We start from the raw sequence: 19,067 nt of genomic DNA, 5'->3' as shown, positions 1-19,067 counted from the left end.
GTCCTGGGAACACACTAATGGATTGATAAATACATGTTCTGTTTTTGATTTTTCACAATGATACCAAAAATACCACTAGCCTGGCCAGACTTACATCCTGTAGGCTAATTTAAAAAAAAACTTATTTATTCAACATCTTTTCCCAAGTAGTTTTCAAAGTACTTTTCAGATTATATAAATAATTCTCTCCCTATATGCACTGAGAAAAATAAATTAAAACACTAAACTTTGTAGGACAAAAGCAAAGAGAATTAATATGTCATGCTCCATAATAAGTATATTAAGATCTAGCAAAGTAGATATGTCTCCCAAGTCCTACTAAGTCCTAGATAAAATATGAAACATATATCCATCTTGCTCCAAGTACTAAAAACTTCTAAGTGTTTCCAAGGCTGTGAACAGCATACACCTTGGAAAGCAGGTCATGAAATTTGGGTGACGTCATTAATCTAAGGAGAATAATAGCAAATTTGCATTATGAACCTGATCCTATCCACATCCTTTTGCCCTCAAATTATCCACAAACTTCTTGTCAATGCTTCCATATTTCTCTCTGTTTTACTATATATTAAGGCCACCTGCAAAATATTTACTGAACACCTATTCTATGGCAAAGCAAAGCATGGTTTCACCAATGTCTCTATGGGAAATAAGGTGCTACATTGAAAGAATGAACTATGAAAGTAGTAGTTCTTGTTTATTCTTGCTTCTCTTTCTTTAATCTTTCTGATTTGCTGGGTATAAAAATGATGCCTTTCCTTTATCTATTTCATCTTGCCCAGGGATTCTGGCATCTTCTTCTACACCCAGGGGAAGAAGCCACTGCAGAGGCTCTATCTTCAGGGTCTTTACACAATTTATCATTCACATATGCTTTGTCAGATTAGTCTTCATTAGTTTGGCCAACTTAGAGGCTTTCTAGTATAACAATCACATAGCTTGAAAATGTGCAGAGAAGCAGCTGATAGGGTGAATTAGGATCATGTGCCACATACTGACGAAGAACAAAGGCTGCCTTTCTGACCAATGGCAATCAAAATTGAATGTCTGACTGAGGTTTCTCACCAGCCATCATCAAATTCAAGATGAGGATTTATAGCATCAATTATGCACCTTTTCTCTCAATAAGCACAGGGAAAGAACTATCTGTGATTCTGTTTTGTAATGATAACACTCTACTTTCATTGATATGGCAATTCAAAGTTTTAAAAGATAGATATAATGCTTAATACAATAAAGTGCATTTTTTAAAGCAAGAAAAGAATAAGGATTTTTCTTTGGATTTTATCACTTGTTTAATATACTGTATTCTAAAGGAATAGAGGAGATGCCTCTTTTAAGACTTTTCAATAGGCTACTTCAAATGTTTAATTTCATAAACAACCGAGGAAAAAATCAAGGAGTTACTACAGCAAATGTCTAGCACAGTAGGTTGTCAACCATGGATAAGTACATAAAAGTACCTGTTCAGTTTGCAAAATCTTGATGTGTTCCAGTTCCCTATCAGGGAATTCTCTACACCTGTGCTGAATCCCTGTGAAATGCGCTTCTTCCCTAGGACACAGGTTGTCCACCATGGATAAATACATAAAAGTACCTTTTCAATTAGCAAACTCTTGATGTGTTCCAATTCTCTATCAGGGAATTCTCTACACCTGTACTGAATCCCTGTGAAGTGCACTTCTTCCCTAGGATACCTTTTTACTTAGAAGCCAGCCAGCTGGAGATAGATTTATCTTTAAACAAATTCACAACCTAAGAAGTATAATTCATTGGGAATATAATAATGTTAGTCTAAAGAAAACTGGTTGAAGTCTTATCAACAACAAAAGAAGAAAGCCCTAATCAAAACAGTAAACACATCTGGAAGTCTGAAAGACTCTTTAGAAGAAGTTATCTGCTGATTTTAGAATGGAGTATTTGAAGGTAAGTTTAGATGCTGATTAAAAGTATGCAGCCCAGCAATTTCTGACAAAATCACTACCTTCTTATGAATCATTACTAAGTACAATTAGTGTCTGGCCTAAGGCTTTATTTGCCTATATTAAAAGGTAGGAAGAGCACTGAAGAAAGAAGTTGAGACTAAACAACAATGACTTTTCCATCCTTCTTTTAAGAACCTGGTACTCATCAATGAATTTTCTTTAGCACAAAGAAAAAACAACAACAAAAGAGAAAAACACTATTTCAGAAAGACTTTCTGCATCAGATAGTGATGAGTTGCATTGTTTTAGAATGAAAGCAAGAAGCATGGTTTTGATAAAATTTTTATCTATTTTACTTAATTGATTAAAAATTAATGATGAGAGAATAAAATAGGCAAACATTTTTTGATGCTTACATTTAAAAGAAGAGAAAAATTCAATAATTAAATGGACTCAAACAATAGCCCTGAAGATAATTCTAAGGGGTCATTTTGTTTACTTCTCCTTTTTGCTTGTTTTTAACATACAAGAAATATGAAGCCCAGGAAGGTTAAATAGTTGGCAAAAAATGCAAAGCCCATTAAAGGCAGAGTTTGGAGAGGACCCAAGTTTCTTGACATCTAATTTACTATTATTTCATATTATATCATTCTAACTTAGAAGTTTCTTATAGCAAAGTAAACCTTTGGTTTGAAAATTGCGTGTCCAAGTACTTGCCAATGGGTCTGTTGTAATTTTGGGGGGTGAGGACTGGGAGATGGAGACTAGGGAAACAAATTTTTGAAATGTAAAAAAAGGAACTGAATCATTGTTTATTTCTTCCCTTCATATCAGAATAGAATAAAGCAAAAAAGCAAATGTGTATGAATTGAGACCATAATGCTGGGGATAAAGTGAAGAAACACACACATACACACACACACACACACACACACACACACACACACGGGACTAGCATGGACAATTTTATCTAAGTGCACAAGACTATGATTAACCCCTTGTCTTGATCAAAGGTCTCTCAAAGGGCTTTTGGTAGGCTCAGATGTCAGTTTATATCACAGGTTGGTTTTTTCTCTCTCATCCTCCCACCCCACTGCAGCAAGAAACATAGTCATTTGTTTCACATTCAGACTTGCTGAAAAACTGACATTGTCTTCGTCATCCAACATAAATGTTTGTGTGTGTGTGTGTGTGTGTGTGCATGCAGGCAGACAATGCTGTGGCTGATTCTTAGCTTGGTGGCAAGGGGAATTCATAATTTAGGTGGAAGCCCAAGACAGATACATAAAAGAGAAATCAATCACACCAGGTAGGTGCCCAATGCACAGTTCAGGCCTCTCCTCTGGATAAGCCAGATTTGCTATCTTCTTTCAAGGCAGCTAAGACTTGGTAAGCTAAGAGTAACAGGGCCTTTGTCCAGCTCCTGTCCAGACCTACAACAGGACATGGGACCTGCTTATGGAGTGTGAACACTTTAGACTTTCCTGTGGCATTGGCAAGCCATTTACCACCTGAGAAAAAGTAGTTGGTGGACTTAGTCATGTCCTGCATGTACATCTTAAATCCCAGTTGCCCAAGGAAGTATCTTTATTTGATATAGTTTCACTTCACTTAAGGCCAGATGGCATACTCTCCGGGACTTTGGCAGAATAAGCCTTCAATAAATGCCTGATTGCTAGTACTGACTCATGTTCATGGAAGCAGACACAATGAGGCCTGTGAAAAAAATACATCATAGTCCCTACCTGTCTAGAGCATGTAGCTTCAACTTGTTTATCTTTGGAACATTCTACTTCCGGTATTTTGGAGTTGATATTCCTTGATAAGGAGAAATTAAGGCACTATTTGCACTGTTTATAGAATTTTATTTACCTGCACAGTATGTTACTTTCCATAAATTTATAGTACATTCAGGCATGAAAAAACGTTTTGAAGCTATTATAAAAATGCTTTGACTATGGATGATTAATAATCTGAAAAGAACAAGTTATCTTGTTCATAGGTATGAAATTAATCAAGAGCGTAATGAAATGGCTAAAGAATTTCATTAATATTAAACTGTCTTAATAGATATAGAACGTTCAGAACTACAAATTATAAATCTTTTGTTTAGAAAACACACATTAGGAGGGACGGTCAGTAATATGGTTTTGCTGTGTCCCCACCCCAATCTCATCTTGAATTCTAGCTCCCATAATCGCCACGTGTCATGGGAGGAACCCAGTGGGAGGTAATTGAATCAAGAGGGCAAGTTTTTCCCATGCTGTTCTTGTGATAGTGATTAAGTCTCATGAGATCTGATGGTTTTATAAAGGGCAGTTCCCCCGCACATGCTTTATTGTCTGCCACCATGTAAGAGTGCCTTATTCCTCCTTCACCTTCTGCCATGATTGAGAGGCCTCCCAGCCATGTGGAACTGTGCATCCATTAAACCTAATTTTCTTTATAAATTACCCAGTCTTCGGTATGTCTTTGTTAGCAGCATGAGAATGGGCTAACATAGTAAGTTGGTGGTGGTAGAGTTGGTGCTGCTGTAAAGATACCCAAAAATGTGGAAGCAACTTTAGAACTGGGTAACAGGCAGAGGTTTGAACAGTTTGGAGGGCTCAAAGGAAGACAGGAAAATGTGGGAAAGTTTGGAACTTTCTAGAGACTTGGAGGGCTCAGAAAACAGGAAGATGTGGGAAAGTTTGGAACTTCCTAGAGACTTGTTGAATGGATTTGACCAAAATGCTTATAGTGATATGGACAATAAAGTCCAGGCTGATGTGGTCTCAGATGAAGATGAGGAACTTGTTGGGAACTGGAGCAAAGGTGACTCTTGTTAATGCTTTAGCAAAGAGACTGGTGGCATTTTTCCCCTGCCCTAGAGATCTGTGGAACTTTAAACTTGAGAGAGATTATTTAGGGTATCTGGCAGAAGAAATTTCTAAGCAGCAAAGCATTCAAGAGGTGAAAAGAGCATAACAGTTTGGAAAATTTGCAGGCTGATGATGCCATAGAAAAGAAAAACCCATTTTCTGGGGAGAAATTCAAGACTGCTGCAGAAATTTGCATAAGTAACGAGAAGCCAAATGTTGGTCACCAAGACAATAGGGAAAATGTCTCCAGAACATGTCAGAGGTCTTTATGGCAGCCCCTCCCGTCACAGGCCCAGAGGCCTAGGAGGAAAAAATGGTTTTCTGGGCCTGCTAGGTGCAGCCTAGGGACTCGGTGCCCTGTGTCTCAGCCCCTCCAGCCATGTCTAAAAGGGGCCAAGGTACAGCTCAGGCCATAGCTGCAAAGGGCGAAAGCCCCAAGTCTTGGCAGCTTCCATGTGGTGTTGGTCCTGCAGGTGCACAGAAGACAAGAACTGAGGTTTGGGAACTTCCACCTAGATTTCAGAGGATGATGGAAATGCCTGGATGTCCAGGCAGAGTTATGCTGCAGGGGCAGAGCCCTCATAAAGAACCCTTGCTAGGGCAATGCAGAAAAGAAATGTGGGGTTGGATCCTCTACAGAGAGTCCCCACTGGGTCACTGCCTAGTAGAGCTATGAGAAGAGGGCCACCATTCCCCAGCCCCCACAATGGTAGATCCACTGACAGTTAGCACCATGTGCCTGGAAAAGCCACAGTCAATGCCAGCCATGAAAACAGCCAGGAGAGGGCCTGTACCCTGCAAAGCCACAGGGGCAGAGCTGCGCAAGGTCATGGGAGCCCACATTTTGCATTGGTGTGACCTGGATGTGAGACATGAAGTCAAACGAGTTCATTTCAGAACTTTAAGGTTTAATGACTGCCCTATTAGACTTTGGACTTGCACCTATAGCCCCTCTGTTTTGGCCAATTTCTCCCATTTGGAATGGGCATATTTACACAATGCCTGTACCTCCATTGTATCTAGAAAGTAACTAACTTGCTTTTGATTTTACAGGCTCACAGGTGGAAGGGACTTGCCTTGGTTCAGGTGAGACTTTGGACTGTGGATTTTTGAGTTAATGCTGAAATGAGTTAAGACTTTGCGGGACTGTTGGGAAGGCATGATTGGTTTTGAAATGTGAGAACATGAGATTTAGGAGGGGCTAGGAGCGGAATGATATGGTTTGGCTTTGTCTCCACCCAAATGGCATCTTCAATTGTAGTTCTCATAATTCCCACATGTGGTGGAAGGGACCCAGTAGGAGTTAATTAAATCATGGAAATGGGTTTTTCTCATGTTGTTCTCATGACAGTGAATAAGTCTAATGAGATCTGATGGTTCTATAAAGGGCAGTTCCCCTGCACATGCTTTCTTGCCTACTGTCATGTAAGACATGTCTTTGCTCCTCCTTCACCTTCCGCCATGATTGTGAGGCCTCCCCAGCCATGTGGAACTGTGAATCCATTAAACTTCTTTTTCTTTATAAATTACACAGTCTCACGTATGTCTTTATTAGCAGCATGAGAACAGACTAATACAATGAGAATGTACAATCAAGGGCATCTGGTTCAAGGCAGAGGAGGGTGGAACCCTATAGTGGATGAAAAACTGCTGCAAGAGTAGGCAAAAGGGGATTCAGCAAGGAGCATAATGTTTGTTTTCAAGTATGGTAAACACGGGGAAAAGAGACTGGATTCATTGTGGTCAGCTCCTGAAGGATAGGCAAGTGGATGGAAGAAAATGTTGATTCAGTATAAGACAGAACTTTCTAGAAATGAATCTTTCCTAGAATGGACTGACCAATGAAAACGGGAGATTTCCAACTGATTATTTCCAAGAAGAGATAGACTAGACCATTTTCACAGATAGAGGTTCATGCACCAGATAATTACCTCTATAGTAATTATCATCTTAAGTAATTCTTTTATGGGACATATTATTTATATTATCTGTTTCAGGTTGAAAAAAATTACTTTCCAGAAAGACATTCTGTACTGTCTTGTTTACACAATTGGCTGAGGGATGACTCCAGTCTTACCAAACTTCAATTCTTATCAATTGAAGATTGAAAAGGTGATTAGGTGATTTGAATGCTCATAATATTTAAATAATCACCACAGAAATTATAGGGTTCTTTTTAAAGAAGAAAAAGTATTGGCTTGTATGGACACATGTAAACACATTAAGAAATATAAGTTATTTTCATTATTGACATAGTTTTTAAAAATTGCTCTTTAAAAGCAAACCAAATTCCCATAGTTGTGCAATTTGCCAGTGGTACGACCTGAGAAGTGTAATGTTCAGGTTAGCAGATTTAAAAAACATAATCCATGCTTTTTTCACTAAGCTAAACAATCTACTGTCCCACTTTCTCACTACGTCACTCACATTTATCTTTACATTAACAATGCTCACCAGGAGATAGCCAAAGAAGGCTAGCCAAGCTGGACCAACTGCAAGATTTGTTTCCCTGCTGCAAGATTTGCTTCATGCACTTGGAAGAAGCACGCTGCAACTGTGGCTCCATTTATTATATTATGCTATAAACATTACGTCCTGAGCTAACAAGATACTCAACATGACAATCCCATAGGTTACCAAGCACTGTAAACATCTGTTTAAGCAGGTGCCAGAGATAGCATAGAGGAGGCCTCTAGTATCCATTTTAAAGTGGTTTATGATGTGGAGTCTGCTGTTTAAAAACTAATAATAAAAAACATGGGCCCAAACCCTGGCTAAAACAAATTTTTGTGAGCACAGTTATGTTCATTTTGAAAAAGGAATGCACTCATCTCGTCACTTTGTAATTGCATTTATAGACTTTCATTTCACACCTTTGCCCATTAAGTGTTGGCTTTCCATGGGCTTCAGGAGACCATCACTATAATTTCACTGTGATATATTTACTCCAATAAAAAAAAAAAAGCTAAATGTTGACACACCAACTTTCCTTAGATTAATACAAAACAAAAAGTTTATAAGGGTGGAAGAAGATGATGAGAGATGGGACAACCCCTTTAAGCTACACATGATGTCTTCCAAAGGTCTCTAGGCCAAAACACATCCTTCCAGCTCCATCCAAAGGCCCATTTGAAGGGAAGCTGTAAATAGCTGAAGACTCCTTGAAATCTAATCTGGAAACACTGAGCTTCGCTTTTCTCAAAAGGAAAAAGAGCTCCCAATCACTGAATAAATAGAACCAACAATCCTGTCTGCTGCATCAATTTTGTTTCTATCCAGCATTTTAATTTCTGGAAAGGTTTCAACATTTATCATCAGAAAAAAGATACTTCTAGGGTGATTCAGGTGGAAACTAGCCTGGAACACCAGTTGCTCAGGAAACAGAGCCTGACCTGCCACAATATCCCATGTCTGCATGAAAAGATGAGTGTCTTCCCAGGCACACACACCAGGGAGCCTGAACACCTCTGAAACCAGCCGGTCCCTGGACTGTGGACAGCAGCACCCTGAAAATTTCAAATTCATGGCTCCAACCTGTGTCTGTCTCCGAAGTTCTGTACTCACACATATTACACATCTCTTAGACCTCCCAAACGCCCTCCCATGCAGTTCTCCTGAGAACTCCCCAAACCCTCACTTTCAGTCCTCAGCCACTCAGGGCAATGCGTTTAGTTATTTTAAAACCCTTAATACTTAATCCTATGCAGAAACTACTCTGACTTCCCAACACTTTGGCCTCCCGTTACCTTTCTCTGTCCCTTCCAAGGTCTCCTGGCGGCACAAACAGGCAGGCGGCACCTCTGTGGCCTCTTCCACCCTGCACACCCTACTGGCTCAGGCGCCGACACGCCTCCCCAGGCGCACACCCGCGCGCGCACACACAGCGCACACGTACACTCATTCAGGACACACAGTCCGCGCCAGACCGAGAGCCCCCGCAGCTCGGTCTCAGCAGGCATCCCCTCGAGCTATATATAAAGCACTCGCCCCAAATAGACTTCCCCGCGCACTCGCAAGTGGGTGACCCTGCCCCGCACCCTCTGCGCCGCCAGCGCCCTCTCCCTAGACACGCGGCCACCCCATTGACCCGCAGCCTCTGGCAGTTCTGTCAAAACTTTAAACCTGATTGATTTTACAACCACTAGTGTGTCAGAGGCTGGGGGAGGTCGGCTCGCCACAATTTCCACTTACCCTAGTTCATGCGGACTGGTGGCCGTCACTCTACTGACCCCAGTTCCATCGGTGCCAATGTGCGGCTGCGGCCCGCACAAACGCGCAAAAGACCGCGCGCTCTGCGCGCTGTGTCCACGCGCACAGCTCGACCTCCCCAGTCTCCCAGTCGCGCTGCCGGGGATCCTTCCCGGCGCAGCAGCAGCAGCCTCGGCAGTTCCTGCCTCAGCCAGGCAGATGATGGCAAACAGAAACACACTAGCAAAACTTTTATGACTTTAACAAAACTGTCTCCGGAGTAAACCCCTCCACGCACCCTACTCGCGGGCCAGAGCAGACGCCAGAGTGGGATGGTTCGTCTGTCGCCCGCAACTCCCTGCCGCCCCCACCAGCTTCCAGACACACACACACATACACACACACACACACACACACACACACACACACGATTGGGTTACAACAACCCACCAGCAGAAAACAACTTCTTCGCAAGGAGGAGGGGAGCACAGCCAAGTCATCCGGAATAAAAAATTATCCGTGTAAATATATAAGACAGATCCTCCCATTTTCATAAACAGCTAGAGTCCCAGGGTTCACTCTCAGGCCCCCTGGCACAACAGGAGGAAAATAAAGCCAGACTCCCGGAGCCCCACTCCAGTACCTCCGAGCTTCGCCTCTGATCAGAGAGCGCGGGTTCGCGTCTGCGCTGGGGCCAATGGTGCCGGGGCCTCCGGCCCGCGTGGCCCCAGACCGGGGTCCCCGCCGCCGCCCGGGCTCAGCAGCAGCCGCCGCCGCCACCGCCACTGTAGCAGCCGCTGCTGCCGCCGCCGCCGCCGCCGCCGCCGCCGCTCCCTAGCCCTCCTCCTCTTCCCATGGCTGCGCCCTGCTTGGCAGCTCGCGGGCTGTCAGGCTTGGGGAGGAGAGAGGGGGCGGGGTGAAACGAGAAGGGAGGATGGGAGGGCAGGGGTGGGAAAAGGAGGCCACGGTTCACCAGGGGTCACGCCAGGCCTGGCCTGCCGTCCCCCAGATCCAGGCTGCAGAAACAAAGGGGAAGAGGACGTTCAAGGAGGCCAGTTCGAGAACTGCTGCGGAGAGGCCGAGTGCCGCCGGGGCCAAGCATTCTGAGTTGCTGGGATGAAGTCTTCCCGGCGAGGGACTGGAGTTGGTGCGTGTCACTCTCAACTGAGCTGCGCGGCTCCTCCTAGAGGAAAATATTGGTAGTTGCAATACACTTCCTTCCTCTCCGCCTGCCCGTTCCCAAATGAAAGCAGGACCTACAAGAGCGTTAAGTGCAGTCCACAGACTCAAAGAAACACTTACAAAAAGGTTAGCTATCTCCAGGAATGAGAGGAAGATCAGCAAGATACCTTGGAAAGCGTGTTTAGCCATCCAAATATTGCTTTTCCATCAGCAATCAAGTTCCAAACTCCTGCTCACTGGGGCACAGTGAAAAGATAGTTAAAACTACGAAGGGCTTTATTGTGGAGGTTAGAAGACGGAGACAGAGAGAATGAGTAATTTACCAAGGACGCTCAGCATGTTAGCCGAGAGGTATCTGCTAGAGGACAGGGATGCAGGGAGAGCAGACACAGGCCACAGCCTGAAGTTCCTGAGCCAGGGAAAGGGTTTTAACTCTGCCTCACGCTGGTCATAGCTCATCTGTCAAATGCGAGCCCTGCCTACTTCATTCACAAGAAGTTGTAAAAGTGCTGCAGAAAGTTAAAGTTGTGCATAAGCATGTCATTTTTGTACAGCATCAAACCCCGAGTCGCTATATGCTTTTCTGAGCGGAGAGTACAAAAGTCTAGCTCCAGGTTGTCTCAGATATGAAGGAGTAGCTAGTCATCCGATCTTTCCACTATTTACTGACCGTCAATTGTAATGTCACTTACTTATAAGCTTCTAACAGCTTTGGCTTACTAAAGACTTTTTTTTTTTTTTTTTTAACAGAGCTCCCAGACACAAACCCAAGTTTATACCCAGAGAGAAATGTTTAAACAACAGCTTAAAGGAACCAAGTTTCTTTTCTTTAGAATAAAATATCTATAGGGCTTTGAAGTAGTACACGGGAGCCAAGACTTGAGAAGGAACAGAGGACCAAAGACTCTGGGATAGCAGATATCACATAAGATACCCCTATTTTCAAAGGAATCAAATAAGTGAAAAACTGTTCCTTAGAATGCTTTCAGAAGCTCAGCTGTGGCTCAAATACCCCAGCTGTTCCAGACAGACACCTAGAATGAACGAAAAAGGAAAGATTCTGGAAGGGGCATGTTTTATCATGGGGTGGGATGGTTATTGATCCTGAACTGCTCTTGTTCTATCACATCTAAAAATAAGGAGGCTTTTAGTTCCCCTAAGACTCTTCCCCAAACCATTGATTTCTGGGGTTCAATACTTTGCTGGAGCAATAGTGGTGCTTGGCTGTGTCTGGAGCTTTTAAAAGGGGAGGCACCTATATAGAGAAACTTGAGAAAGTAAAAGATTAGGGCACAGTCAAGAAAAACTCCTGCTGGGTGGTCCATACATGCCAAGCTGGCTGACAGGGTAGTCCTGGCAGGAGTAGAGACCAGACAGGCCTCAAATGCTGACTCCACGCCTGTCTGAAATGACCTTCCAAGTTGGACCTTCTTCAGAGCCTGGCACTACCAACCTCTCTGTTTATATCCTCTCTGTGCCTTCTCATCCTTTGCCCTTCTTCCCTGAGCTAGAGAATCTTGATCTAGTTTAGGAGGTGCCAGACGGAGTCATAAAAGATATTCTAAATTCTATTGTTTATGCTCTGAGATGAGCTCAGGGCCATACTTAAAAAAGTAAGAATTGACTTCTTTTTTTAAAAAAAATCTGGGTTCAGCAATATCCTCCATTCTGTGTGCCATGAAACTAGACCACTCTGGCTGCTTCTCTGTCTTTGATTTTTAAAAAGTCATCATGCACAGAAAACATAGGAAAAGACACCTCGGTTAATATTATAGAACTAGACATAAACCTGCAACTGACATGAAGGGCAGTCTTTATTTTTAAGCCTCATAAATAAAGGTCCTTCAGTCTCATATATGACCAGGTATTGGTCTATAGTAGTATGTGCCTCTTTATATATTCCAAATTGTGAGGGAAAATGTAGCAGGTATTGAGTTGATTAATTTGTTATAAGTTAAGGCATGCCAGAGCACATTTACCTTCTGAAGAGTGAAACTGCATTTGCTTATGGTTTCCATTCTGCTTGGAAGATCCTACTTTGTCCACCCAGAGAAATCCTTCTTAACCTTAAAGTTCCAATCAATTGTTTACTTTCTCTCTGAAGCTCTTCCTGACTATTCCCCAGGGTGGAATTAGTTAATTCTCCCTGTAGCAGCACCTTTATAGGCCTTTATATCTTCTTTTATTAAATATTGCAGTTTTTGTTGATATGTCTGCTTTTCTCATTAATTAAGAGATTTCTGAGGAAGAAACTGTATATTCTTAATATCTGTACCTGCAATGCTAGGTTAGTGCCCAGTATTTATAGAGTTTATAGAGTGTCCAATAAATAATCAAATTGAATGAAAACTTGTATCTCTTGGATTTATATCTCCAACCCAGACCTCTCTACAGAGCTCCAGGCTAACAACTGGGTGTCTCCATTTGGATGGAGTATCTCCAAGTGGAAACTTGACATGTCCACATCTGAACACTGGTTCTTTCTCCTTAAACATACTCCAATCACAGTGGGTGACATTTCCATCTCAGTAGATGGCAACTACTTCCTGCCAGTTACCCAGGCCACAAACCTTTGAAATCATCCTTACTTCTTCTCTGCCAATCACATTCCACGTTCAAAACTCTGTCTATTTCTTGGAGAGGTCCAGAGACACCTGGTCTGAACCACCAGAATTTCTCAGATTACTGCAGTAGTCTCTCAACTCAACTGGTCTCCTTGCTTTGACAAACCCCACCCCTAACCCCCAACCAACACCAACAACAACCCAAAGTGTAAATTCAGTTGACATAGTCATTCCTTTTAAAACTAATATCATGTCATTCCTCAGCTCAAAACCCTCCAATGGTTCCCCATTCAAATCAGAATAAAATTCAAAATGGCCCATGAGACCCTACATGAGCTATGTACCTTTGCCCCACACCTCATCTCCCATGAATTTCCCCATCACTGGGTCATCCATTCTGCTCCCAGCACACCGGCCTCCCTGCTGTTTCTTAAGCAGGCCAGGCAGACTCCTAACTTGGAGCCTTTTTGCTGGCTTTTCTCTCTGATTTAAACACCCTTCCTCAAATATTCATTTGCTTCCTCCTATAGTTCCTTGAGGTCTTTACTCAGATATTGGCCAACTTATCTTGTCCAACCTATTTTACCTTATTATGGCCCACCCTCCCCACTTTTTTATACATCCCCAGTAGGGCTTAGCAAAAAATATAAACTGCCTTGAAGACAATAGAAACAATTAGAAAATAATTCTGATTGATCGCCATCTCCCCAAACCATAAAACACCACAGTATAAACTTCCTAAATCTACAGTTATCTGAGGTTAGAGCATGGCTTTGGTCACTCTGTTGTACTATAAAGTGCCAAAGCTTCTTCTCAAAACAAAACAAAAGACGCCAAAACACTTAAAGTAGCATTTTATAGCTGTTTTGTTTTATAGCATTTGTAGTTGAAGAACATAGGATTGTTAGTCTGGAGCCTTGGGGTCCTGTGTAGGTCCTCTGTGATTTTGGGTAAATTAGTTACTAATCTCACAATGACTCCATTTCTTGGCCTATAGAAGGAAGGGTTTGCTCTCTGAGATCATTCAGCTGTAAAATAAAGTATTAGATTGATATTTGTAAATCAAATTATGATATCAAACATTTGTGATAAATTCAAAATTTATTTGAATAATATTTGACCAAATGTCTGGGTACCATGCCCTAGCAAAGTTGACACATTGAGATGGTTAATTTTATGTGTCAATTTTGCTAGACTTTGAGTAAATCATATTGCCCTACATAATGTGGGTGGGCCTCAATAGATCAGTTGAAGGCATCAAGAGAAAAAAACTGACCTATCCCAAACAAGAGAAAATTCTGTCAGCAGGCAGCCTTTGGACTCAAACTGATATCAACTATTCCCTAAATCTGCAACCAATTTACCCTGTAGATATTTGACTTTTCAGTTTTCACAATTACGTGAGCAAATTTCTCAAAATAAGTCTCTGTATATATATCTCATGAATATGACATATATATATATCTCCCTAATAATACAATGTTTACTGGTAAAATTAATAAGATTCTAATAAAACATTATCCCTTTAATGAATTTTTTTAAACTAACACTGAATTCCCATTCACCATGTTCTTTCATTTATACAAATGTTGGTGAGCCTACACTATGACAGACTTTGTTCTAAAAACTTAGCATGCATCAGGGAACAAAATTTATACGACACATCTACAAAGATGCTGCCCTCATGGGGCTTGCATTCTAGTTAGGAGAGACTATGAACAATAAACATAATAAGTAAATCACTGAAGTGCTGATTAAAGACAACCATAGCAGGGTAAGAGGCTCAAGAATGTCAGGTAGCAGGTATAAGAGTGCTGAGAATTCCTTCCTTGCCCAGGACTCAGCATAGCATGGAATTGAGCATGTGATGCTTATGAGCACATTGTGAGAGCTCTTTGACTAGGGTAATCTCTTTACCTTAGTCCCCTAGTTCCATCCCACAACTGCCTTGGGTGAGGATGGCAAGGGAATCATGAAGAGAAAAAAACGACTTAGGGAAGTATTTATTGCTTTCCCCCTATATTGGAAGGTAACAGGGAAAATGCTATTTCATGATCTGGGACTTCTTAGCCAAAATTTATGAGAAGGTCCCAGAGCCAGGTGAAAGCTTAAAATTACCATTTACTGGAAAACAACCTAAGATGGCCAAATAGGAACAGCTCTCGTCTGCAGCTCCCTGTGTAATTGATGCAGAAGACAGGTGATTTCTGCATTTCCAACTGAGGTACCTGGTTCATCTCATTGGGACTGGTTGGACAGTGGGTGCAGCCCAGAGAGAATGAGCTGAAGCAGGGTGGGGCGTCGCTTCACCCGGGAAGAGCAAGGGGTTGGGGAATTTCCCTTTCTTAGCCAAGGGAAGCCGCGACAGTCTGTACCTGGAGGAATGGTACACTTCTGCCCAAATACTGTGCTTTTCCCTCAGTTTTCACAACCAGCAGACCAGGAAGTTCCCTCCTGTACCTGGCTCAGCAGGTCCCACACCCATGGAGCCATGCTCACTGCTAGTGCAGCAGTCCGACATCAAACTAGAGATGGCAGCCTGGCTGGGGGAGGGAAGTCAGCCATTGCTGAGGCTTAAGTAGGTAAAGAAAGTGGCTGGGAAGCTTGAACTGTGTGGAGCCCACTGCAGCTCAATGAGGCCTGCTTGCCTCTGTAGACTCCAACTCTGGGGGCAGGGCATAGCTGAACAAAAGGCAGCAGAAACTTCTGCAGACTTAAACGGCCCTGTCTGACAGCTCTGAAGAGAGCAGTGGTTCTCCCAGCATGGTGTTTGAGCTCTGAGAATGGACAGACTGCCTCCTCAAGTGGGTCCCTGACCTCCGTGTAGCCTAACTGGGAGACACCTCCCAGTAGGGGCCGACTGACACCTCATACAGCCAGGTGCCCCTCTGAGACAAAGCTTCCAGAGGAAGGATCAGGCAGCAATATTTGCTGTTCTGCAGCCTCTGCTGGTGATACCCAGGCAAACAGTGTCTGGAGTGGATCTCCAGCAAATTCCAACAGACCTGCAGCTGAGGGACCTGACTGGTAGAAGAATAACAAACAGAAAGGAATAGCATCAACATCAACAAAAAGCACATCCACACAAAAACCCCATCTGTAGTCACCAACATCAAAGACCAAACATAGATAAAACCACAAAGATGGGGAGAAACCAGAGCAGAAAAGCTGAAAATTCTAAAAACCAGAGTGCCTCTTCTCCTCCAAAGGATTGCAGCTCCTCGCCAGCAACAGTACAAAGCTGGAAGGAGAATAACTTTGATGAGTTGACAGAAGTAGGCTTCAGAAGGTCAGTAATAACAAACTTTTTCGAGCTAAAGGACGACGTTCGAACCCATCATGAGGAAGCTAAAAACCTTGAAAAAGGATTAGACGAATGGCTAACTAGAATAAACAGTGTAGAGAAGAGCTTAAATGACCTCCTGGCACTGAAAACCATCGCATGAGAACTACATGATGCATGCATAAGTTTCAGTAGCCAATTTGATCAAGTGGAAGAAAAGGTTTCAGTGATTGAAGATCAAATGAATGAAATGAAGTGAGTAGAGAAGTTTAGAGAAAAAAGAGTAAAAAGAAATGAACAAAGCATCCAAGAAATATGGGACTATGTGAAAAGACCAAATCTACATCTGATTGGTGTACCTGAGAGTGATGGGGAGAATGGAGCCAAATTGGAAAACACTCTTCAGGGTGCTATCCAGGAGAACTTCCCCAACCTAGCAAGGCAGGCCAACATTCAAATTCAGGAAATACAGAGAACACCACAAAGATAATCCTCAAGAAGAGCAACCCCAAGACACATAATCATCAGATTCACCAAGGTTGAAATGAAGGAAAAAATGTTAAGGGCAGCCAGAGAGAAAGGTAGGGTTACCCACAAAGGGAAGCCCATCAGACTAACAGTGGATCTCTTGGCAGAAACTCTACAAGCCAGAAGAGAGGGGGGCCAATATTCAACGTTCTTAAGGAAAAGAATTTTCAACCCAGAATCTCATATCCAGACAAACTAAGCTTCAGAAGTGAAGGAGAAATAAAATCCTTTACAGACAAGCAAAGGCTGACAGATTTACCCACCATCAGGCCTGTCTTACAAGAGCTCCTGAAGGAAGCACTAAACATGGAAAGGAACAACTGATACCAGCCACTACAAAAACATGCCAAATTGTAAAGACCATTGATGCAAAAAATGAACTGCATCAAGTAATGGGCAAAATAACCAGCTAACATGACAATGACAGGATCAAATTCACACATGACAATATTAACCTTAAATGTAAATGGGAAAAATGCCCTAATTAAAAGATACGGACTGGCAAATTAGATAAAGAGTCAAGACCCATCAGTGTGCTGCATTCAGGAGACCCATCTCACATGCAGAGACACACACAGACTCAAAATAAAGGGATGGAGGAAGATCTGCCAAGCAAATGGAAAACAAAAAAAGCAAGGGTTGCAATCCTAGTCTCTGATAAAACAGACTTTAAACAAACAAAGATCAAAAGGGACAAAGAAGGCCATTACATAATGGTAAAGGGATCAATTCAACAAGAAGAGTTAACTATCCTAAATATATATGCACCCAATACAGGAGCACCTAGATTCATAAAGCAAGTCCTTAGAGACCTACAAAGAGACTTAGACACCCACACAATAATAATGAGAGACTTTAACATCCCACGGTCAATATTAGACAGATCAACAAGACAGAAGGTTAACAAGAATGTCCAGGAATTGAACTCAGCTCTGTACCAAGCAGACCTAATAGACATCTACAGAACTCTCCACCCCAAATCAACAGAATATACATTCTTCTCAGCACCACATCACACTTAGTCCAAAATTGACTACATAGTTGGAAGTAAAGCACTTGTCAGCGAATGTAAAAGAACAAAAATCGCAACAAACTGCCTCTCAGGCCACAGAGCAATCAAATTAGAACTCAGGATTAAGAAACTCAGTCAAAACTGCACAACTACCTGGGAACTGGACAACCTGCCCCTGAATGACTACTGGGTAAATAACAAAATGAAGGCAGAAATAAAGATGTTCTTTGAAATCAATGAGAACAAAGACGCAATGTACAAGAATCTCTGGGACACATTTAAAGCAGTGTGTACAGGGAAATTTAAAGCACTGAATGCCCACAAGACAAAGCAGGAAAGATCTAAAATCAATACCCTAACATCACAATTAAAAGAACTAGAGAAGCAAGAGCAAACAAATTTAAAAGCTAGCAGAAGGCAAGAAATAACTAAGATCACACAGGATCTGTGAAGGAGATAGAGACACAAAAAACTCTTAAAAAAATCAATGAATCCAGGAGCTGGTTCTTTTGAAAAGATCAACAAAATTGATAGACTGCTAGCAAGAATAATAAAGAAGAAAAGAGAGAAGAATCAAATAGACACAATAAAAAATGATAAAGGGGACATCAACACTGATACCCACAGAAATAAACTAACATCAGAGAATACTATTAACTCCTCTATGCAAATACACTAGAAAATCTAGAAGAAATGCATAAATTCCTGTGCACATACTCCCTCCCAAGACTAAACCGGGAAGAAGTTGAATCCCTGAATAAACCAATAACAGGCTCTGAAATGGAGGCAACAATTAATAGGCCAACAACAAAAAAAGTCCAGGACCAGACAGATTCACAGCCGAATTCTACCAGAGGTACAAGGAGGAGCTGGTACCACTCCTTCTGAAACTATTCCAATCAATAGAAAAAGAGGGAATCCTCCCTAACTCATTTTATGAAGCCAGCATCATCCTGATACCAAATCTCAGCAGAGACACAACAAAAAAAGAGAATTTTAGATCAGTCTCCCTGATGAACATTGATGCAAAAATCCTCAATAAAATACTGGCAAACTGAATGCAGCAGCACATCAAAAAGCTTATCCACAAAGATCAAGTTGGCTTCATCCCTGGGATGCAAGGCTGGTTCAACATACGCAAATCAATAAACGTAATCCAGCATATGAACAGAACCAATGACAAAAACCACATGATTATCTCAATAGATGCAGAATAGGCCTTCGACAAAATTCAACAGCGCTTCATGCTAAAAACTCTCAATAAACTAGGTATTGATGAAATGTATCTCAAAATAATAAGAGCTATTTGTGACAAGCCCACAGCCAACATCATAAAGAATGGGCAAAAACTGGAAGCATTCCCTTTGAAAACTGGCACAAGACAAGGATGCCCTCTCTCACCACTCCTATTCAACATAGCGTTGGAAGTTCTGGCCAGGGCAATCAGGCAAGAGAAAGAAATAAAGGGTATTCAGTTAGGAAATGAGGAAGTCAAATTGTCCTTGTTTGCAGGTGACATGATTG

General features: G+C 42.0%; 1 protein-coding gene across 1 annotated transcript in view; it reads right to left on the bottom strand.

The window, feature by feature from the left end:
- The window catches only part of GHR (growth hormone receptor), a 315,260-nt gene that overhangs the window by 283,410 nt on the left and 12,783 nt on the right, over nt 1–19,067 (bottom strand). Inside the window, exon 2 of the mRNA XM_054555527.2 lies at nt 9,618–10,157. The gene's annotated coding sequence lies outside the window, so the exon portion shown is untranslated. The remainder of the gene's footprint in view (nt 1–9,617; nt 10,158–19,067) is intronic.

This window comes from Pongo abelii, chromosome 4 (genome assembly GCF_028885655.2).
Source record: "Pongo abelii isolate AG06213 chromosome 4, NHGRI_mPonAbe1-v2.0_pri, whole genome shotgun sequence".
NCBI classification, from domain to species: Eukaryota; Metazoa; Chordata; class Mammalia; order Primates; family Hominidae; genus Pongo; species Pongo abelii.
This window is presented reverse-complemented; position numbering and strand designations above follow the sequence as displayed.